This window comes from Rattus norvegicus, chromosome 6 (assembly GCF_036323735.1).
Source record: "Rattus norvegicus strain BN/NHsdMcwi chromosome 6, GRCr8, whole genome shotgun sequence".
NCBI lineage: Eukaryota > Metazoa > Chordata > Mammalia > Rodentia > Muridae > Rattus > Rattus norvegicus.
The window spans coordinates 20,648,008-20,671,867 of NC_086024.1; the positions used below are offsets into that span (position 1 = coordinate 20,648,008).

Sequence of the window (23,860 nt, forward strand, 5' to 3'; positions counted from 1 at the left end):
TTAGGGGGATGTTGGCCCAGAAACCGGGAAGGGGAATAACAATCGAAATGTAAATAAGAGATACTCAATTAATAAAGATGAAAAAAAAAACCAATAAGGCTGGCTTCCTTTCAGTGGGTGCACAGCCCTCTAAACAAGCAGCGGCCTGAGGATATGTGAGCTCATGTGTTCCTATGACACACAAAACCTTCAGGATGTCCTGCTCTCAGCACCTCAGCACCTCAGCTGCAGGACTCATGAAGATGACTTTGAAGCCTTAAGCTGCTGACACACCGCCTGCCGTACAAGAGGAAGCTCCTATTCTGCCTGGAAAGACACCTGGAGGTGGTTCTCTTCCACCAGGGTGATCTGTTCCCTGTTCTCTCTCCTTGTCTGGACTCCCATGCTGTTTATCCTCCTGGCACACAGGACTCATTACCTGAGGTAATTCCTTCCCTGTTTTGCTTTTGTTGTTGGTTCACTTAAATGTTGATTCCAAGACTCTATTTTGTTATCTTAATTTTTTGGAGCATTTCATACATATTAGATTTGTGTTATTCCCACCCCTTCAACTTCCCCCCACCCCTCCCATGTTCCCCATTCCCTCTCAAATTCATGGCTTGAAAATAAGTATTGTTACACATGCGTGTTATATGTATCTAACCTACTGAGTCTATTTAATGTTGCTTGTGTGGACATGTATTTAGGGCTGACCACCTGGGACTGGGTAAGTTACTAGGGGTGCTGACCCTGCAGAGGCTGGTTCTCCTTCTCTTAGCACCCATCTTCATCTAGGGATGAGGCCTTGTGAAATAGTCCTCATCCACTTTAACATGTCAACTGGTGCTGTCATTATGCAAAGCAAAGCCTTATTTAGGTAGCATATACCAGACTCGATACCAGACTCAATATTTTCACACACACACACACACACACACACACGCGCGCGCGCGTTTAAAAAAACCCTTGAGTTCATTATATTTGGGATACAGAATACTAGGGAGAATTCACCAAGTCCACAAGAGGTAGAATTCTTCGTGGTTCAAGTCAACCTAATTTCATCAACCATTTTGGATTTGCTCCTGGGGAAAGCAAGATGGAAGGCACGTGAAAGTTATTCGGAAAGATGACTAAATTTGTCCACGTAAGCACGCCATTAACTTATCAAGAATTCCTTTAGGGGCTGCAAAAGGCTGGTGAAAAATGTGCAAAAAGGCTGGGGGCAGCAAAGGGTCATTGAATAAACTCATTGTGGGCCACAAAAGGCTGGGAAAAAAAGAAAGTGAAAGGGTGGAAGAATCATACACACACACACACAAACACACACACACATACACAGACACACACACAGACACACATACACAGACACACACACAGACACACACACACAAACATACACACAGACATACACACAGACACAGACACACACAGACACACATACACAGACACACACACAGACACACACACACAAACATACACACAGACACAGACACACATACACAGACACACACACAAACATACACACAGACACAGACACACACAGACACATACACAGACACACACACAAACATACACACAGACACAGACACACACAGACACACATACACAGACACACACACAGACACACACACAAACATACACACAGACACAGACACACACAGAGACACACACAGACATACATACACAGACACACACACATATACACATACACACAGACACAGACACACAGACATACAGACGCATACACTCAGTTGCACGATGAATGAATGAATGAAGCAAACTTCAACAAGCCCCAACAAGCATGCTCCAGCAACTTCACACACACACACACACACACACACACACACACACACATTCATGCACATTCACACACTTTGCATACATGCACACACACATATTTTTGGTGGAGAAGCAAACTCCAATGAGCTGGCACCAACTGTTTTACGTACACATACCTACACACGTTTGGTGGATGGGGCAAAACTTCAACGAGTGGGCTCCAAAAACCATTTTTTTCTCTCACAGCAAAATCTCTCAAGCAGTATAAAATTACAGTGTGATTGCATTCTGTTTTTCTTCTAGTGAATGACTGTGAAAATACAGCGTGTTCTCCAATACCTTTACAAGAAATAGCATTACATAGTACAGGAAAAGAAAACAGATTATTCCCAAAAACCCACGTACATTTGTAACTAAGCAACTTGCCAGAGATTACAAAAGTGTGAGCAGGCAAAGTAATTTTCTCAACCAGTTTCTCTTACTGGCAGGCAGCAGTTTGCAGTTACAAAGAAAGGAAAGATTATTTTATCATTTATCTTAAAAAGTAATCTTATAAAGATCTTAAAAGAATCACAAATCTAAACTTTTAGATAAAAGACAACCAGCCGTTTCTACTTTAAATTCTCAGACTGCACATCTACTCATCAGCAAAATTTATTAAACCGTAGAGTAGGCTGAGGGCAAAACTGGGCACGAGGAATCCCTTGCCTTGATCACCGCCCAGCTCCAGCAGAAGAGTCTCTTCAGCTAGTACTGCCATTGTTCTTGTTCCCTGACCTTAAAAGGTGCCTAGCTTAACTATTAAGAGTGTGCCTTTCTGAACTTCAAATCGTTCCCTAAGACTTTCTACACCAGAGCCAGTAGTAAAAACATCTCAATTTTGTTCCACCAACAATTTTATTTTCCCAAATGCTTTCTAAGGGTGGCGGTCATTGCTGACAGTCTACGTTCTTTCCTGGGGTGGTGATTGAATGGTTAATATGCTCCAGCAGCAATGCCTGAAAGAGATCAAACACTAAGATTGTGAGTACCAGTGACATGGCCCATTGAGGGGCTGCAAGCTCCCTTAGAGTTCTCATACAATCCTCAGATTGTAAGACTCTCAGAGAGAATCTTCCCTCAGGAGGGAGATCCTCAAGCCCAATGACCAGACCGAGTCCACAGGCTGCAATCTGCAAGAGGATTTTTATTGATCAGGATACACAGGTATCTGTGGGCGTCCCAGTACAGATGAGGCATACGTGTATGTTACCTATTTTGGCTATAATCATAACAATGAGTTAGCAAAAAGTACATGGTGGTCAGGGCTTCCGGGGGGTCAGGGACTTTTTCTTTTTCCTGCCAGGTGGCCCATGGAGCAGTGCCCATAATTTAGTCTGGTTTCTGCATTTTGTTTTCTTTTCTGGTCTGTTTCGTCTAAATGATGGGTCAGCTTGTCCCACATATCTAAAAACTTACTTTTTACTTCTATAGTTGAGGGCCTTGGGCTTGTACAATTCCCTTTCTGGGAGGGGGTCTTTCATTCCCCCATTTTCTTTTTGTCCTTGAGTGGAATCTTCCACTCAACTTGGTTAAGGTACCTCTGTTTTTTGTTGTTTCACCATCTGATACTGTTGTCTCAGCACAAAAGTTTGAATGACTGAAAGACTATATCTCTTATTATTCCTATCTGATCTGCATAGAAACAACATTCTTCTTTTAGTGTAGCACACATACTCCTTCTTTAAGGAATATCAGGTCTAATCTTTTTCTATTTTGAAGGACTACCTCTGAGAGGGAGGTTAGGTGTTCTTGGAGGTCAGCTAAAAAGTCTTTTTTACTCTTTTCATATCTGAGTCAATGGCAGTTCTGAATTCTCTATAAGCCTTGCATTATAGGGCAATAGCAGATGTCCTTGTGCTGCCCTTGTAGCACCTAGATAGCCTTAAATAATTCTCAACTCTCTTTTGTGTCTTATTAAGTCTTTAGCATCAGGATTCTAATCTGGACACTATCTGAACCTATACACCAAGGTCTTTTAGAACTTCTAAACTTATATAGGTTGTGATCCCTGAGGCACAGTCCCAAGAAGTGTTAGGAGTACTAACATATGTAATATTACATCATTTGCAATAAAAATCAAGCCTATCCTTACACCTATTCCGAGGGAACCCAGGGCAAACAGGCAAATATGAAATTCTTGTTTCTAAAACACACTCCTCAAGTGAGCATTATAGCAACCTCCCAATCACTTAAGTCTAGGGAGCTTTTTGAAGATCTGAGTGTCCCTCTAGGTCCCAGCTCTCAGCCCCAACAGCTAGTACGCTGCTGGTGAGGGCTGAGACTTGATGGCTGTCAGGGTGGTCAGCAGCACCAGGTATGGTCCTTTCCAGCGAGGCTCGAGTGTCTGGGCTCAGTGTAGCTGTAGTCTCTAACCTGGAACTGATGACATGTCTCAGGGGTCCCCGGGGCATAGGCTGCTGTCAGCTGTGAGCAGATTTCTTTCTGTATCACCTGTAGGTCTTTTAGCCTGGCACACAAATCATTATTACTATGACATGTTGGTTCAGTAACATCATCTAATACAGTCAGGGGAGCTGAGGCCCCATATAAGATCTCAAAGGGGGTAAGGCTGAATCTGGAAGGGGTATTTCTTGCTCTGAAGAGAGCAAGAGGGAAGGAGTGTCACCCAGTCTACGCCAGTCTCCATGGTCAATTTGGTCAGGGTCTCTTTTAGAGTCTTATTTATTTATTCTACCTGTCCTGAACTTTGAGGTCTGTAAATATAACGTAATTTTCAATCAACCTCTAAATACTTGGCCACACCCTGGCTTACCTTGGCAACGAAAGTAGGGCTGTTGTCTGACCAGATTACCTTGGGCATTCCAAATTGGGGGAAGATTTCTTCTAGTATCTTCTTGATGACTATTGAGGCCGTCTCTTGCTTGGTGGGGAAAGCTTCTACCTATTCCTGAAAAGATATCTATAAACACTAGGAGACATTTATAACCATATTTTCCTGGTTTTATCTCTGTGAAGTCCACTTCTCAGTAGTATCCAGGCCGTTCCCCACGGAGCCTCCTACCACAGTCAACTTTCCTGAAAACAGTTACCTTTTGGCATGGTATACATCAGTGCACTATCTGTTCCACGAGATACTTGAGACCTGTGACATAATATTTAGTTTTTGAAAACGTCTGGATGAGTTTGCTTACCCCTAAGTGAGTCTATTGATGCATTTGTTTTACCATGGCCTCTGCCTGTAAAAATTGTAGCAGGATCTTCTTTCTCGTTGAGGTGTACCAGAGTCTCTTCCTCGGCCTGGCTGGGTCATGTAGGGCCCTTAACAGAGCCAGAATCTCTTTTTTTTTCTTGCCCTCAGATGTCAGCAGGCCCCTCTGCTGATGGGCTGTAGCAAAGGCATACGTGCTGTCCACATAGATGTTAAGTCTCCTTCTCGGCTCAAGGGCTTTGGTGAGGGGAGCGAGCTCTACCCCCTGAGTAGTGGTGTCTTCTGGTAGGGCCTGAGCCCAAATGACTCTGTTTCCATCAACCACTGCTGCCCCAGCCCATCTTTTTCCTTCTCTAAGAAGCTGCTCCCATCTATGAACCAGATGGCATCTACCCCCTTTGGTGGCTGGTCAGTCAGATCTTTATGCCACCCCTGTGCTTTAGTGAGCACCTGCTGACAGTCATGAAGGGGGGTGTCTAGGTCGGGGTCCGGGAGCAGGGTTGCAGGGTTTAGACTCGTAGGGGCAGTCTGGGATCACAAGGAACAAGTGGGATACCCGGCCCACGCCAAGGTCCACCGTTCTTCGGGTAGTCCATGAGTATCATTTGTTGCCGGTAGTCCCCTGTACTCAAGGTCTTTTGCTGGACACTAGCCCATTTGGGCGTAGGAGCACAGAGTGTTGGGCCCCCGTATTCACAAAACAACTGGGCAGGCTTCCCTTCTATCTTTGCGCATAGCCAGCACTCTAGAACCAAGAGGCTTGCCTTCCGGGCTGCTGGAGAGGCCCCTCTTGTTCTTCATGGGGCAGTCCCTGACCCAGTGTCCTTTTTCCTTGCGATAGGCACACTGATCTTTAGCTAGGAATTCTCTTCTGTTGCCAGGTACTGTCTTCCTAGGTTCCCTAACTACTGTGGCCAGTATATATTCCTCTCCTGTCTTTTATCCCTCTTTAACTCTCTAGCTTCTTTTTCCTTTTATCTCTTTTCTTCCTTAGCTTCCTGCTCTTTTTACCTTCTTTTCTCTTTCTCTTCCTCAGTCTCTCTCTCATATCTTCTGCATCTTCCTCTACAGCTATTAGATGCTGTCCACTTATGTAACTACACTTCAACTTTACTTTCTCTGCAACTTACACTAACTCTCAGCAACTTAGCTTAACCCTTTAAATTTCTGTAACTTTCTCTCTTTATATCTTTTACTTATTTTAGCCAGATTGGTGGGGCATTTTCCAGCCCCTCGGAGACCCACCCTTGGAGCCTGGTGGCAGACCCGGAGCACTCCCTACCTTCAGGGGTATTCAAGTCAACAGTCAGGAGTGAGGGTCTTCCATCCATGTCTGGATTTATCTTTCTGGCCTCCAGTAGGATTCTGTCTTTTCTCGGTGGTAAAGAAGACCTGTAACAGTTACTAACAAGCATCTCAAGTGGGATGGTGAGAAAACAAGAAGAGAATCTAGAGAATAGAGGTCCACTGAAGAGGACAAATAGCATTTAGTCACACAGCTAAACCAGGAGGACTTTTTGGGACAAAAAGGCTGTTGTAAAAATAAGCACAAGCTTTGTGTCTGTGAAACAGAACGGCAAGCAGAGAGGGAGCTGATCTGTTACCGACTATCTCTCTGGACTTAAGAACTAATAACAAAAGGATGGAGAGATGGTTAGGACCTGGGTGCTAGATGCCAAGTGGCTGACAAAAGAATTGTAACCAGTTCACCTGGGACTTTCAGGACCTCAGTAGCAGCCCTTTACCAAACTGTCTCAGTGGGCTAAAGGCCCATGGAAAAGAAAACATTAATCCTGACCTTGGCCACAGTCAAAGACTGAATTCTAAATTTTGACTGGCAAAACAAAGTTCTTCACAGTTTGTTGCAGATTCTTTTTGAAACTATTTTAGGGGCTTCTCTGTCCCCCAACCTGGGGCATTTTGACCACAGGGGCAGGAACTGGCTGCTGTGGGGATAGGATCAAAGGCACTCTCCATGTCAATGATGACTAACAGGGAAGGTTACTTAATGTTGGAGATCAACTCCTCTCTTGGAATAGGGCCAGCAGATATGGCAGGCTCCCTTAAAGAACTTCTCTTAATGAACACTCTCCTTCTGTGAGCAAGTGTTGAAGGTCTGGCCACTGAAAGCAGCAACTGGAATTATTATTTTTTTTCAGGGCCAAAAGTCTCATAAAACAACCACTAACTCTACGCTATCTTCTTGTTGTCAAAGCATCAACCCTGGCCGGCCTCATCACCTTGAAACTCCTCTTACGCTGACTTGGCCAGAGCTGCACCACTGCCCACGCGCAGCCTGCAGCTTGCTAGCAGGCCTGCATGCTTGTCACCCTCAGCCCCTATATTTTCCTACTCTGTGCTGTCCCTTCCTTAGAAGCTGTGAATGTTTAAGCAACAGGGAGAATTTTTCTTCAGGATCTAAGGTAAAGCTTTCAGGCTCTTGTTAATACCTGCTTCAGACAGGGTCACTCACTAACCTGGAGTTCTTCATACACAACTGTTAACAGCAGCTAGACTGGACAAGGGGAGCAAAGGGAGGGGCATCTTTCCTTGGGGAGGAGGCTAAGAGAGAAAGATAAAACAATTTTTCTCAAGCAAATTATTTCCAAGTTAAGCACCAAGAGGACCAAGTAAAACTCCTTGACAAACAAAGCAAACAGTTTCATGATTTTAAACACAGTTGTCAGTCCAAGATTTTAAACACAGTCGTCTATCCAAAGTCCAAAAACGAAACAAAAGTCAAAAAGACACTCGACAATACCACAGAAAACAAACCAGACAAACAAGACCAAGACAAAGAATCCTATAACCAATTTCCACAGATGTTCAAAGAAAATTAGGACACAAAGAAGACAAACAATTCCAACAGTCAGACAGACAGACGCACCGCGCGGCTTCGGTGTCAAACTGAAACCAAAAATTCAGACAGAGGCGACGAGGGTCCGGATCCTTCAGTGGATCCGGCTCTCTCCTCTCTCCTCCAACCCAAAACCACGTATCGTTCCGATACAGGCTGAGCCCCGAAAAACCGGGCTCTAAACACCCTTGGAACGTCTTCCAGGGCTGCGGGGGAGAAGTCCGAGCTCGTCAGCTCCTTCTCTGGCCCGCCCAAATACAAACGGTCTAGACCCAAGCCAAGTAACTAAGCATTTACAGAACAAGTCACAAAGCAAGACAAGACAGGACAAGACAAACACTGGCCAGCTTACCTCCCGGTGGGTGGTCGGTGGTCTCTAGGCAGAGGATCTCCGATCCCGGACGAGCCCCCATATGTAAGACTCTCAGAGAGAATCTTCCCTCAGGAGGGAGATCCTCAAGCCCAATGACCAGACCGAGTCCACAGGCTGCAATCTGCAAGAGGATTTTTATTGATCAGGATACACAGGTATCTGTGGGCGTCCCAGTACAGGGATGTGATTGGTGGAGTAAATGAGGCATACGTGTATGTTACCTATTTTGGCTATAATCATAACAATGAGTTAGCAAAAAGTACATGGTGGTCAGGGCTTCCGGGGGGGTCAGGGACTTTTTCTTTTTCCTGCCAGGTGGCCCATGGAGCAGTGCCCATAATTTAGTCTGGTTTCTGCATTTTGTTTTCTTTTCTGGTCTGTTTCGTCTAAATGATGGGTCAGCTTGTCCCACATATCTAAAAACTTACTTTTTACTTCTATAGTTGAGGGCCTTGGGCTTGTACAATTCCCTTTCTGGGAGGGGGTCTTTCAAGATTAAGAGGGAGGTGGGCAGACGGAGCAGAACTCCACAGCAGCACTAGGGCTTTATCTACAGTCCCTAGGGCGCTTCCCAATGCTCAGTAGAGTTTAGTAGGATAGCCCTCCATCTCTCAGGGATGCTTTTCCATGGAGAACTTGAATTTCTACTCAGAGTAGAAGCATTTGGCCAGCTAATTTCAATTGGCTGAGTATAGCGCATGGGGCCTCAGGCACATAGCCCTTGATTTTGTGCCAGCTTCTACCAAATTGAGCACATTTCTTTCTGGAGAGGAGAAAAACCAGTCACTACTATAATTAGTATCTCAAGGACCCTCCAAATGTTGAAGTGGTAAAGACTTGGCCCCCTCCTCTTCTTCTTCCTTTTGTCACTTTTCAGCCCTGAGGTAAATGGTTGAATCATCAGAGGCTCAAAAGTGATGGGGCCAATGAACCACCAGTCAAAACACCCAAATCTATGAGAGCTTTTTTCCCCTTATAATTATCTCAGGTGTTTAATTTTTAATCTTATCATACTGTTATTTTTATTTTATGTGTAGGAGTGTTTGTCCTGAATGTGCATTACTTTCCTGCCTGGTAACCATGGAGACCGTGGGCATCCGATCCACGGAACTGGAGTTACAGACAGTTAGAATCTGCCATGTGGGTCTGGGGATTGAACCCAAGTCCTCTAGAAGGGAAGCTGGTGTTTTGGTTTACTTTATTTATTTTATTTTATTTTTGAGACAGGATTTCTCTGTATAGCCCTGGCTGTCCTGGAGCTTGTAAACCAGTCTGGCCCCACAAACTCAGAGATCCTCCTGCCTCTACCTTCCTAGTGGTAGGATTAAAGGCGTGTGCCACTAACTCCTGGGTGAGTCTTAACCACTGAATCATCTCTATAGCCCCTTTTGCTTTTATATTTGTTTTTGTTGTTGTTTTACGTAGACTTTCAAGTATCACAGGCTGGCTTCAGACTTTATGTATGACTAGGGATAGCCTTGAACTTCTGATCCTTCTGCCTCCGCCTCCAGAGCACTGGGGTTACAGGTGTGTGCTACTGAGATGACAGACCTACCATCTTGGATCTGGCCTCCTTCTTAAAAGAAAAGAAAAAAGGCCTGAAAATTTGGCCTACAGCTGAATCCAAGCTGCATCCACGTACCAGGAAGAACCTCACGGCTTGGCCTTGGCCAGAGTCACTCCCTAACTACTTCCTAGCAACAGTTAATCAAAGATTAGCTTGATTGTTTCAGATGTACCTTCAGACCTTTCATGATTGTATATGGTCTGCTTGCTTCGGATCACCTACCTGTTGGTGTACACTAGTCATTCAATTAGACGCTTGCCAGGACGGACCCTGTCTTAGTTAGGGTTTTACTGCTGTGAACAGACACCATGACCAAAGCAACTCTTATATGGACATTTAGTTGGGACTGGATTTCAGGCTCAGAGATTCTGTCCAGTATCGAGGGGGGAGCATGGCGGTGTCCAGGCAGGCATGGTGCAGGTAGAGAGCTGAGAGTTCTAAGTCTTCATTTGAAGGCTCCTATGAGGAGATGACTTCCAGGCAGCCAGGATGAGGATCTTAAAGCCCATGCCTACAGTGACACACCTACTCCAACAAGGTCACACCTCCAAATAGTGCCACTGGCCAAGTGCCCTGGGCTAAGTATATTTAAACCATGACAGACATCCCCCTCCCCTTACTTGCTTCTATTTTCAGTAAAACCTTGTCCTGATGGGTGTTCCGGGCTGCTTCGTCAAACCATCCTGTGGGTCAGCGGTGTGTAAGCCCAAACTCTTTTATAATAAAGAGACCCTACTGCGATTACATCGGACTTGGCTCCTTGGTGGTCTTTTGGAGTTCACCAACGATTCCTGGTACACCACCACAACGCTAGTCTATTAAGTTCCAGGCCTTTGGACGACTGGTAGGCAAGCGCTCTACCAACCAAGCTCTGTCACCGCCTCCCAGGCATTTATGATAGTGGTGGGTAGCTGACAAATGGGGCCTTGGAAGAGAAAGCCTCTACCAAGAAATACCACACGTAAAAAGAAACTGGACCCTTGCTGGGGTCCTCTGCACAGGATGTGAGTTCTCAACTGGAAGCAGGGTTATCTGGAAGGCTCATCATAAACTCACACAGACTACTTTTTGGGTACAAACTGACAGGCAATATTTTAAGGCTTAAAGTTGTTCTCTCTCTCTCTCTCTCTCTCTCTCTCTCTCTCTCTCTCTCTCTCATAGCTTGACGCTGCTGTATGTAGTTTTGCCGTCTCTTCAGGCTAGGGGTTATGCTTTCTCATTCACTCCCTTTCTCACACCACACTCACTATGTGTATTCTTTTCACACACACTCTCTCTACACACACACTTTCTCCTCACACACTCTCTCACTCACTCACCTCACATCCTCTCTCTCCCCACACTCTCCACAGTCTCTCCTCTCATTCTCTCTTCACTCACTCCACACTCCCTCTCCACAAACTCTCCACACACTCTACACTCACCTCACGCACACCTCATGCACACCTCACTCTCTTGCCTTCCTCTTGCCCCAGTCCTTTATTGATACTCCAAAAAGCAGGTAGGAAAAAAAAAGACATTGTATAATTACCAAGTCAAATTCAAAAGAATAACCACATCCCACAAAGAATTAAGACTACAATTGCTCCCCAAAGTTTCAAGCTTCCCCTGTTCCCAAGCCTGTGGCCAAAATAATAATAATTGCAAACTTATCATTATTTAAAGTTTAAAAAAAATAAAGTTTAACCTTTGACTTACTATACTTCAGAGCTCCAAGGTCAGCTACTTGCGTTTTCCTGTGAAGCTCTAATGATCAGTGACATGGGCAAAGCTGCCAGGCAGTGGCCAGAAAGGATCAAGTGAACCCTTAGCTCAGTAGTTCTGCTGGCTTTCTGCTTCTGCACATTGCACACAATGACTCTCTGAAGGGTCCCAGTGTTTTGACTTAGTTTTACTAGTGTATAATTTTATGCATTCCAGACTTTCCTATCCATACATATTCAAAGGAGATCAGGAACTACTCTCAAATGTTGTGCAAAACTCACTTCAGAGCATCAGTAGTTTCTGCCTTTCTGAATTAAAGTATTCCGTGTTTGTGCTCCCTTACTCTGCTGTTCCCTTATCCCATGATTGTGTCTCTTGTACTAATGCTTTTTCATAGTTCCAATAAATTCCTCCACTTTCTGGTAATGGATACTGAATAACTCTAGCAGTGCGTGGCTCTGTTTCATTTTCTAATATTTCTTCAAACTTTCTTTGCAAGTCAAACATTAATCCGAAAATACCATTGTGCGGTTCTTACATTGTTTCCAAGACGAGAACACACAGCACGCACCTGGGCCATTAGGTAGGACTGGGCTGTGCCGTGCCCCTTATGCCTCAATTTTTAATTGTTTAAGAAGCATTACCTCAGGGAACATCTAGTTTCACAGAACTCACCAGAGCAGAAAGAGAAGGGAGTAGGAAAGTCAGATATAATAGAATAATTACACCAAGGCCAACTGAAAAGCAGTCACACACAAATAAAAATCTATACAGCCATTGTCCAGGGCTAAGATTAGGAGAAATGGGAACAACATTTTTGTTTGTTTGTTTGTTTGTTTATAAAGAGCTAGCTCAGGCTTCTGAGATGTCTCCATTCCGGCCTGCTGTGGCAGTCTCTGTCATGGTGTGATGTCCTCAGCAAAGCCTGACTGGCTAGCTTCAGGGATGTTTGTAGGAGGACCCCTCCACAGTTCACACTGGAACTTAACTCCCAGGGTGTGGTGTTAATAGATGGGAGCTTTGAGGAAGTAACCAATGATTAGAACCTTCTAAAAAGGTGGAATCAGGGTTGGAGAGATGGCTTGGTGGTTAAGAGCACTGACCGCTCGTCCAGAGGTCCTGAGTTCAGTTCCCAGCAACCACATGGTGGCTCACAACCATCTGTAATGGGATGCTCTCTTCTGAAGTGTCTGAAGAGAATTACAGTGTACTAACATATAAATAAAATAAATAAATCTTTAAAAAAAAAAGGTGGAGGGGTTGGGGATTTAGCTCAGTGGTAGAGCACTTGCCTAGCGAGCTCAAGGCCCTGGGTTCGGTCCCCAGCTCCGGGGGGGGGGGGGGGGGGGAAAGAGTATAAAAAAAGAAAAAAAAAAGGTGGAATCAGAAGGACTTTAGCCACCTTCCACTTCTGTCTTTCTGACATATGTGGACACAACACTCAAGACATCCTCTTGGAAGCAGAGACCAGGTTCTCACCAGAAATTTCCTATGGATACTTTGATCTTGGATTCTCAAGCATCTAAAACTGTGAAAAACTAATGTCTGGTATTCTTTTTTTTTTTTTTTTTTTTTTTTTTTTAAGTTTGTTGAGAGCTGGGTATGATGGTGCAGGCCCTTTAATCAGAGCACTTGGGAGGCAGAGGCAGAGTGAATCTCTGAGTTTGAGGCTAGCCTGGTCTACAGAGTGAGTTCCAGGACAGCCAGGGCTACACAGAGAAAACCCTGTCTTGAAAAACAAAACAACAAAACAAAACAAAGAAACAGAAGGTTTCTTTAAAAACAAAATTTCATTATGTTACCCTGACTGTTCTGGAACTTGCTGTGTAGACCAGGCTAGCCTGAAACTCACAGAGATCAGCCTGACTCTGACTCCTGTGTTCTGGGATTAAGGGCATGCACTGATGTTGCTCCTGATGCTGTTTTTTTTTTTTTTTTTCCCCCGGAGCTGGGGACCGAACCCAGGGCCTTGCGCTCGCTAGGCAAGCGCTCTACCGCTGAAGCGCTCCAACCCCTCTGATGCTGTTTTTTAACGAAGTCTCAAGTATTTTTGTTGTGGCACCACTGGTGGGCAGAACCAGGTGACATTGGCTGATGAAACTGTGAGTCTTCTTTAGATGAGGAGAGAGAGGGGGAAGGAGAAGAGCGAGGAGGTTGAATTCAACAGCAAACACTGGCAGCAGCAATCTGGGCTTCGGGCTCAGGGTCAGAACAGGAAGCTTTCTGCAGAGCCTGTGCCTGAGCTCCTGAGACAGAGTAGAGCCTGTGAGTGGGCTTCCTGTGGCAACGTTAGGGTCCTAGAAAAAGCTTGACTGTGAGTAAACAGTCAAGCATAGCTGGTGTAAAGAGTCTAGCTAAAGAAGCAGGAGTCTGGTAGACCTAACATCTCCACAGGTTCAAAGGCAGGACATTCTGTCTCTGCCATAACTGATACCAACGGGCAGGGCTGTACCCACCTGCAGTGCTCCTGGCCTGCTGAACCCCCACCGAGTGTAGTGTAGACTGCAATCAGAAGCCTGGCTCAGGGGTCTGCAGGGAAGCCCTGCTCTCTCTGGCGCAGGGGAATGCTGGGAAGCCCTGTTCTCTCTGGCGCAGGCTTTACCACAGCAGTGCTAGCCCCACTTCTCTTCTGAATGTAGGTCAGAGAGGTGTAGCACCGTGGCTGCGCTTCAGATTTAACCACATTCTGCAAAGAAGTGGACACAGGAGGAGAAAATACGACACGGTCCGTAGCCTGGGCAGTGTTTTCTTGGTCTTGTTTTGAAACCAACTGCATATTATTTCTCCACATACCAATGATCTATGATACCAGCTATGTGGCTAGTGACGGTTGGGTCTTGGAAGACAATAACTCAGAGTGAGATACTTTGAATCCTAGAAAAGATTCACTGGGAAGTAGTGGTGCATGCGGTTAGCCCTAGCACTCAGGAGGAAGAGGCCTTCGATCTCTGTGAGTTCAAGGCCGACCCAGTCTACTGAGCAAGTTCCAGGAAATCCCATCTCAAAAAAAAGAAAAGAAAAGAAAAGAAAAGCAGAGTTTCTTTCTCACTTCCCCCTGCCCTCTTGGGTCTTATTCTCCATTTTGCTTCTGAATCTATTTTACTAAGAAGGATTGTAGATGGGGCTGGGAACATGCTCTTCAGTAGTTAAAGGCACTCACTGCTCTGCTAGAGGACCTCGAGTTCCCAGCACTGAGGTCAGAGGTCAGTCTGCTTGCAACTTCCTGTAAGTCCAGCTCCAGGGGATGCGATGCCCTCTTCTCTCCCCCTTGGGGCACTGGGACACATGTGGAATACACAAAACAAATATATATACAAAATAGCAGAGACACTGTCTGTCAAGCTGTCTGTCTGCCTGCCTATCTATCTATCTATCTATCTATCTATCTATCTATCTATCTATCTATCTATCTATTTATCTATCTATCTATCCATATATCTTGGCTTGTCAAGACAGGGTTTCTCTGTTTAGCTCTAACTGTCCTGAACTCACTCTGTACAAACTCAGAGATCTGACTGCCTTTGCCCAACAAGTGCTAACACCACCACCACCCAGCTTCTGACTACTTTTTTTTTAAAGATTTATTTTAGACGTGAGTACATTGTTGCTTGTCCTCAGACACACCAGAAGAGGTCATCAGATCCCATTACCGATGGTTGTGAGCCACCATGTGGTTGCTGGGAATTGAACTCAGGACCTCTGGAAGAGCAGTCATTGCTCTTCAACTCTGAGCCCTCTCTCCAGCCCCCTGAGCTACTCTTTTAAAGGAGGTTCATAGAAACCAGAATCTGCTTTTCCCAAAGTAAGCCATAACATCTAGAATGTTGCCTGAATTTCCCTTGGCTTTTCTGTCTTCAAACTGACCAGAAAGAAAACCTTTCATCTCCCTGTCATGCCAGGTCATTGTTGAGGCCTGTCTCCCTAGCATAGCTGTAGCCATTTTGTTCCACGCCTGCCAGCTATTACATATTGTTGCTGTAACATGCCTGCCAGTCACTGACACAGAGGAATAACTTGACTCAGAGCAGGGCCATGTTGACCACATGCTGATAAGGTACTCTTATGTTCTGTATGTTATGGGATATGTTAATCTTAAGAAATCCCACAACTCTAAGCTTCACAAAGGACCCATCAAATTAAAGGTCAATATTAACCGTTATGTCTAAAAAGCTTGAGTCAGAGCTGACCACTGGGCAGCACTTCCAGCACCTGCATATGAGCTCACTGTGGTTTTTGCAGTTTTAGCCTTCATAAGCTGGTCCTGGGAAATGACCAGCACACAGCTTTGAGCCGTTGCCCTGCTTGATCAGACTTGGGCTAAGCATTTAATAAGCCATTCTTGTTTAACTGAGATTGGCGTTTGTGGGGTTTGTGAGGCTACTCCTGGACCCCAGCAGTTATGACTACTATAGACACCTATTTCATAATGGGTTCTGCCTTACGTCTGGGAAGAGAGAATGCTATTCCGAGAAGTCAGGAGGGATCTAAGGAAGACACATCTTACCAGGTTCCACTGAATCACACCTTCTCCATGCAATGGAACTTCATTCTTAAGGTCTGACACGACCCAGCCTGGCCTACAACTTCGTATGTAGTCAAGGTTGACCTTGAGCTCCTGATCCTCCTGCTTCTATCTTCTGAGGGCTGGGATTACCAATGTGTGCCACCATATCTGACTGCACACAAACTTTGATTAAATAATTCGTTAGGCTTTTCTCTTGCTAGCTTGTCTTTTGTTAGAGATGGCCATGTCTTAACAACTTCTTTTACTTTGATAAAACACCACGACCAAGGCAACTTACAGAAGAAAGGGTTTATTTGGGCCTGTGGTTTCAGAGAGGTAAGAGTCCATTCTGTCAGGAAATTATGGCTGCAAGCATTTCCATAAACAGAGCATGAAGCTGAGAGCACGTATTTCAACCACCAGCATCAACAACCAGAGAGAACAAACTAGAGGCGGGGTCTAAACCTAAAGTCAAAAGCCTGCCCCAGTGGCATAGCTCCTCTAGGAAGGCCACACCTTCCAAACCTCCTCAAAGACGCCACTGACTGGAGACCAAGTGTTCAAATAGATGAGTCTGTGGGGGACATTCTCATTTCAGACCACCACAGGCTATCACCCTATGGCCAGTAAGTACTGATCCACTCTATTATAGATTTATTGATTTTATTTTATGTATGAGTGTCTTGCTTACATGTATGTCTGCCTATGGAGGTCATCAAAAAGGACATCAGCTCTCCTGGAACTAGAGTCACAGATGGCTAATGTCTACCATGTGGGTTTAAGAAACCATCTGCCCCCACCTTCACAAGAGCAAGTGCTCTTAACCAATGAGACATCTCACCAGCTTAAATGGATACCACTCTTATCTTCCCTTATAAATTAAATTAAATTCTAGCCAGGTGATGGTGACAGCAATGGCAGTAGCACACGTCTTTAATTCCAGCTCTCTGGAGGCAGAGGCAGGTCTGTGAACTCTGTGAGTTCAAGGCCAGTCTGAAGTACAGAGCAAGTTCCAGGACAGCCAGGACTATACTGAGAAACCCTGACTTGAAAAGAAATTGAATAATTGATGACTGATTGATTAATTTCTGGTCCTGTTTACCCAGAGTTAGGGTTAGATTCTATAAAGCTAAAGGATTCAGTCTCACAAGACTACCCTCATCTGAGAGTTAGCCACAAATTCTTCTTCCCAGCGGACTGCAAATCTGGGGGTTTCCATGGGCTTCCCTTATATTTGATAATTCATTAAAATGGCTCACAGAAATTAGAAAGAAATATACTTTATGTTCGCTGCTGTATTCTTAAGGAAAAGTCAAATAGAAGGGATGCATGAGGCAAGCTGTAGGGGCCTAAGGCTTCCATGTCCTTTCTGGGAATGCCAACTCATTGGTTACTCTTCTCATAGCTGTTACAGAATACATGGCACAAGAACTGAGGGAAGAAGGATTTTGGCTTACAGTTCAGAGGACTGCCATTAGTCACAGCGGGGGAGCAATGGTTGAGCTACACTGTTGTCCTGTCTAGTTTTATGTCAACTTGACAGAAGTTAGGTCATCAGAGAGGAAGGAACGGCAATTGAGAAGATGCCTCCATAAGATTAGGTTGTAGGGGTGCTAGAGAGATGGCTCAGCGGTTAAGAGCACTGACTGCAGGGTTGGGGATTTAGCTCAGTGGTAGAGCGCTTGCCAACAACCGCAAGGCCCTGGGTTCGGTCCCCAGCTCCGAAAAAAAAAAAAAAAAAAAAACAGCACTGACTGCTCTTCCAAAGGTCTTAAGTTCAAATCCCAGCAGCCACATGGTGGCTCACAACCATCTGTAATGAGATCTGATGCCCTCTGCTGGTGTGTCTGAAGACAGCTATATATATATAATAAATAAATACATCTTTTTTTAAAAAAAGGTTAGGTTGTAGGGCAAGCCTATGGGACATTTAATCAGTGATTAATTGCAGAGAGCCCAGTCCATTGTGGGTGGGACCATCCCTGGCCTGGTGGTCCTGGGTTCTATAAGAAAGCAGAGAGGGAGCCAGTAAACGGCACCGTCCATGGCCCCTGCATCAGCTCCTGCCTCCAGGATCTTGTCCTGTTTCAGTTCCTGTCCTGGCTTCCTTCAGTGATGAATAGTGATATGGAAGTGAAAGCCAAATAAACCCTTTCTCCCCACCCTGCTTTTTGGTCGCAGTGTTTCTTTCTTTCAGCAATAGAAGCCCTGACTGAGATGGCGGTCAAGAAGCGGCAGGGGATATGAGCTCCCTTTCTCCCTTGTCCTTTTCACCTGTCCCGGGGTCCCGCCCTGTGAGACGGCACGGCCCACATTCAGAATGGATTTTCCTTTCTAGATTGAACCTCTCTGGAACCACGCCCTCAACAGAAATGGCCGGAGGTGTGTCTCCTGGAACCACGCCCTCAACAGAAATGGCCGGAGGTGTGTCTCCTGGAACCACGCCCTCAACAGAAATGGCCGGAGGTGTGTCTCCTGGAACCACGCCCTCAACAGAAATGGCCGGAGGTGTGTCTCCTGGAACCACGCCCTCAACAGAAATGGCCGGAGGTGTGTCTCCTGGAACCACGCCCTCAACAGAAATGGCCGGAGGTGTGTCTCCTGGAACCACGCCCTCAACAGAAATGACCGGAGGTGTGTCTCCTGGAACCACGCCCTCAACAGAAATGGCCGGAGGTGTGTCTCCTGGCTGATCGTTAGTCCTGCCGGGTTGACGACGAAGTTCAGCCATCTCAGTCACTTTCTGAGAACATCAGTGTGCACGCCAATCAGTTGAAACACACCAACGCTCCACTTCTTCAGGGTTTTGGCAACGTATCTTTAAGTATCATTCATTAAGTTATTGGCCATTGAGGACTGGACCCAACTTCCAGGCCCTTTCCTTTCCCCAGAGGTTGAGGAATGGGGCTGTGGTACTTGGAATAAAAATGACCCCCATATTTGAATGCTTGATCATGAAGTTGTGGTATTCCTAGAGAAAGATTAGGAGGTGTGGCCTTGCTATGGCAGATGTGTCCTTGTTGGAGGAAGTGTGTCACTGAGGGTGGGCTTTGGGGCTTTCAAATGCTCAAGCCAGGCCCAGTGTCACTCTCTTCTCCTGCCTTCGGATTCAGAAATCTTGGCTCCCCCTGCAGCCCCGTGTCTGCTTGTGTGCTGCCGTGCTTCCCGCTATTACAATAATGAACCAAAGCTCTGAACTGTAAGCCAGCCCCAACTTTTTTTTTTGGTTCTTTTTTTCGGAGCTGGGGACCGAACCCAGGGCCTTGCGCTTCCTAGGCAAGCGCTCTGCCACTGAGCCAAATCCCCAACCCCTAGCCAGCCCCAACTTAATGTTTTTCTCTATAAAAGTTGCTGTGGTCATGGTGTCTCTTCGCAGCAAAAGAACATTGACTAAAACAAGGGCTTTAAAAAAATGTTTTTTTGATGTGTTTTTTCAGACAGGGTTTCTCTGTGTAGCTCCGGCTGTCCCAGAACTGCAGGTCAGGTTGGCCTGGAACACACAAGAGATCACTGCTTCTGCCTCCCTAGTACTAGGATCAAAGATGTGGACCACCACTGCGTGTCAGGGGCTGAGAGTTCTAGTCCCCTAATTCCTAGCTGATTTTTCTGATAATCAGCTCCAATCCTGAACCTTTTGATCATTCTCCCCACCATTATTGTCAAATAAAAAGCTCATCACGCAGGAGATGCCAAAGGCTTTAGGTTCTGTGCCAGGAACCAGGGAGATAGACTGTACTGCAGGCCCCAGCTAAACTGAGAGCAGGCACTCTCCTGCAGCAGAAACCAGGTCACAGAGGAGGAGGATGCAACTTATAGGAAAGGCAGTGGTTCTCAAACTTTGGTGCATTTAGAATCTTCTGGGAAGTGTATTAAAATATAGATTATTGGATCTGACTCAGTAGTCTGAGCAGTACGGCAGAGACGGGCCAGGGCATTTATCTTTAATAAGATGGGATGGGCTGGAACATTTATCTTTATTTTTTTTCCTTTTCTTTTTTTTCTTTTTTCTTTTTCCTCTGGAGATGGGAACTGAACCCAGGGCCTTGCGCTTGCTAGGCAAGTGCTCTACCACTGAGCTAAATCCCCAACCCCAACATCTATCTTTAATAACCTCAATAATTCACAGTGGATGTCCCATGTCATGGAAGTCTTAGGACAGAGAGGTAAGCACAGTTTTGAGTCCCCTGCTCGCTCCTGACCCCAAAGCATCACTGCTTTCAGAAACTTCCACATCATGGTCTGCAGAGAGAGCCCTAAGCCTTCTGCAGGTTCCAATATTTTCCTTTTTAAGAGATAGGGAGAATCATGACAGAGAGCTGAAGCTGGTCAGGAGGAAAAAAAAAAAACACCTTTAGACCCTGGAGATTCTATGGTGGAACTCTGACATTCAGAAAAATAATCAGAAGTTACATCTGTATGTGGCTTTTCAGTGAAGGCAAGGTTTTTATTTCATAGCTGAGAAAACTGAGGGAAAGACTGGGGTCAAAGAGGTATGGCTGGTGTCAAAACTCAAGGCTGCCCTGCTCCAGTGCCTTCCTCTAAACTGACTGACAAGGGAAGGTGTCAGGCTAGGACGACTTGGTCGTAAGTTGACTCTCTGCAGCCCCCTGTACAGTGTGAATCCTTCCAGAATCCCCAGAGCTGAAGTAATGGTGCTGACAAGGCCACTGTATGCTGCTACCAAATGGGGGAAGGCTCTGCTCCCAGAATCCAGTTCCCCAAGCAGCCACTTTCTCCGAACCTCCCCAGGAAATCAACAATCCTGCTCAGTGTACTGGCACGGTGTGCTGATCTCAGATTCCTGAGAGAGAGCTCGGCAAAATCATCATTACATCTCACAGGGAATCTGGCTGGTTGATACCGATATGACCTTGTTTTCACTTCCTGCGTGTGCCTGCAAACAGTTCTGTGTTCCTCAGAACCTACTTGCAAGGCCAGGCGGAGAAGACCTGGTCAGACAACAGCTTCTCTTGCTGGAGTAGCCAGACAGATTGTCATAAGAAACACATCACTAGGCACTGGAGAGGTGGCTCCATGGTGTTAATTAAGAACACCTGCTTCCTTTGCAAAGGCCCTGAGTTCAGTTCCCAGCATCCATTTGGAGGCTCGCAATCATCTGTAACTTCAGTTGCACGTGATATGATGCCCTCTTCTGGCCTCTTTGGGAACTGCATGACAACATACACATGCACGCTAGACACACACAGAATAAAAAGAATTATTTTTATCATTAAATAAATTATTTTTATTTCTAAGTAAAAATAAAATAAAGAGTAAAAATTAAAAAATTAAGAGCTGGGCAGTGACGACTTATGACTTTAGTTCCAACACTCTGGAGGCAGAGTCAGGCAGATCTGAGCTATAGCCTGGGCTACAGAGAGAAACCTGGTCTCTAAAAACAAAAGTACAAAAGGAAGGGAGAAAAGAGGCACAGCCGGTTTTGTTTTTTGTTTTTTGTTTTTTTTTTTGTTTTTGTTTTTTGTTTTGGTTTTGTTTTTTTGTTTTAAATACAGAACATTTCACATATTTTCACGTCATCCTCACGCAGGGCCCATGCTAATCTCTGTATTGCTCCGACTTTAACATATGTGCTGCAGAAGTGAGCACCTAAATTTTATTGAATCCAAATATGAACCAAGGGGGAAATCAACGCTAGAAAAGGCTCCCTTCCCTCTGGCTGTTCTTGGTTGTCAACTTGACCACATCTGGAATTAACTGAGAGCCAAGTGGCTGGATGCACCTAGAAGGGATTATTTTCTTAATTAAATTATTTGAAACATGAAAATCTACCCTAAATCCAGATCTTTTGAAAGGGAAGATCCATCTTTAATCTGGGCCACACCTTTCGGTGGCAGCCTACGAAAAGGATGCGGAAGAAGGAAAGGATCACCGTTTGCCTGCTTGCTTTCCCCCTTGCTGGCAAGTGCATCCCTTCACTGACGTTGGAGTCTAGTTATTCAGGATTCTGACAAACACTGAAGACTACTGGGTTCTTGAACTTCCCAATAGGGGACAGCCATCGTTGGAATAGTGGGACCATAACTTGTAATCCACTCTAGTAAATCCCATTTCTTTGTTTGTTTGTTTTTGAGGCAGAGTTCTCTGTGTAACCCTGGCTTTGTGTAACTCACTCCGTAGACCAGGCTGGCCTTGAACACACAGAGATCTGTCTGCCTTTGCCTCCAGACGCTGGGATTAAAGGCACGCACCACCACGCCAGGCTACATAAACCCCATTCATATACATATGCATGCACACATACATACATACATACATACATACATACATACATACATACATACAGGTATAGATGCAGACGCAGATGTAGATGGATAGATTCATTCTATCAGTTCCGTTTCTCTCAAGAACCCTGACTCATATGACCGCGTAGTCTCTGCGCTCTGTGCTAGCTCAGAGTGTAGCAGCCGCGGCAGTTAATACACAGCCCCAGCAGGACTCACACTTCACTGGTACACTGACCCCTGTCACTTACAGAGTTTCTCTGTCCTCATCTCTGACTGTGGACCCTGAGCCAAAGCTTTGTCCTCCACTGGTTCTCCCTACTGGTCCACCATAGCAGTGAACCCTTCTGTTGAGACGTCGTGAGCTGTGTATACCACGGTGGCCTCCCAACCGCATCCTGGCCTCTGATAACCCCTCTCCTCACAGCCACAGAATGTCTTCCCTAAAACACTAGTATAATCATATGACCTGCCTCAATAAAGCCCCTTAAGACCAGGGATGTAGTTCAGACGGCACAGTGCTTGTCTAAAGTGTTTGAAGACCTGGGTTTGGTCCCCAGCACTGTATAAACCAAGAGTAATGAAGCAAACTAGGATGTTCAGCCCTGAAGAAGTACAGGCGGAGGATCAGAAGTTCAATGCTGTCTTCTGCTACATATGAGTTTGAGGCTGTGCTGGACCACATGAGACCCTGTGTCCAATACAAAATAATAACACCCTGCTTCCCACACATAAATACCCTTTAAGGGCTTCCTGTTTTCTATCGGATACACTTTAAACTGACTTTTAATAAATACTTTAAAAGATTTATTTATATTTTAAAAGATTTATTTATTTTATATATAAGTACATTGTTGCTGTCTTAGACACACCAGAAGAGGGCATCAGATCCCGTTACAGATGGTTGTGAGCCACCACGTGGTTGCTGGGAATTGAACTCAGGACCTCTGGAAGAGCAGTCAGTGCTCTTAACTACTGAGCCATCTCTCCAGCCCCTTAACTGACTTCTATAGGAAAGAAAAATATGAAGGATGTCACGAGTTCTCTATGCTGTAAACAAATGAAAGTGTGTGTCTTTCCAGAATATTATAAACTCACAAAGTGCAGCAGGTTTAATGGACTCAGTGTGTCAGACAACCAGACTCACTTTGGTAATCTGGCCAAGGGTAATGAAAGTTCTTTCACTCTAATCTCAATTAGTGCTATTAACTCTCATAACACAGAGTAGATACATTTCACATACATGTAGTTTCCAGGATGAACACAGGTTAAACAGATTACAGCAGAGCTCAGGAGGTTTTAGACGTGAGCTGAGGGGAATGCAGGCAGAGTTTGTTGTAAACTCAGAGCCAGGAAGGTGTTGCTATACAGAAAGATGCGGTGGGAGTTAGGAGAGCACACACACACACACACACACACACACACACACACACACACACCTGTGTGATAATCTGAAACAGAAAGGAACAAACAGCCTTCCACTTGGTAACTCGGTGTTTCTCAGCCTTCATGAGAACCACTGCAGTAACTGTTTTCACCGTAGCAACAATCTCTCCAGCAGTCACATATCCTGTTCTGCTTGGTACTTGTAACTAGAGAAGGTAGAAACCAGGAAATGACGCAGTCATTTGCTACCGTTAAACA

The 23,860-nt window shown here is 45.2% G+C and overlaps 2 long non-coding RNA genes and 1 other non-coding gene across 3 annotated transcripts in view; 1 reads left to right on the plus strand and 2 right to left on the minus strand.

Moving 5' to 3' along the window:
• LOC134479103 (uncharacterized) overlaps positions 1-18,933 on the plus strand; it is a 28,898-nt gene extending 9,965 nt beyond the window's left edge. The window contains exon 3 of the long non-coding RNA XR_010052188.1: positions 18,313-18,933. This is a non-coding gene — a long non-coding RNA (uncharacterized LOC134479103). The remainder of the gene's footprint in view (positions 1-18,312) is intronic.
• LOC134479102 (uncharacterized) lies at positions 2,925-8,870 on the minus strand. The gene is made up of 2 exons (XR_010052187.1): positions 8,179-8,870; positions 2,925-4,267 (listed from the first exon to the last, which is right to left on the minus strand). It is a non-coding gene; the product is annotated as an uncharacterized LOC134479102 (long non-coding RNA).
• A 2,544-nt stretch (positions 18,934-21,477) lies between the features above and the next one.
• On the minus strand, positions 21,478-21,581 carry LOC120093299 (U6 spliceosomal RNA). Its single transcript, XR_005486406.1, has one exon. It is a non-coding gene; the product is annotated as a U6 spliceosomal RNA (small nuclear RNA).
• Positions 21,582-23,860: the final 2,279 nt, after the last annotated feature.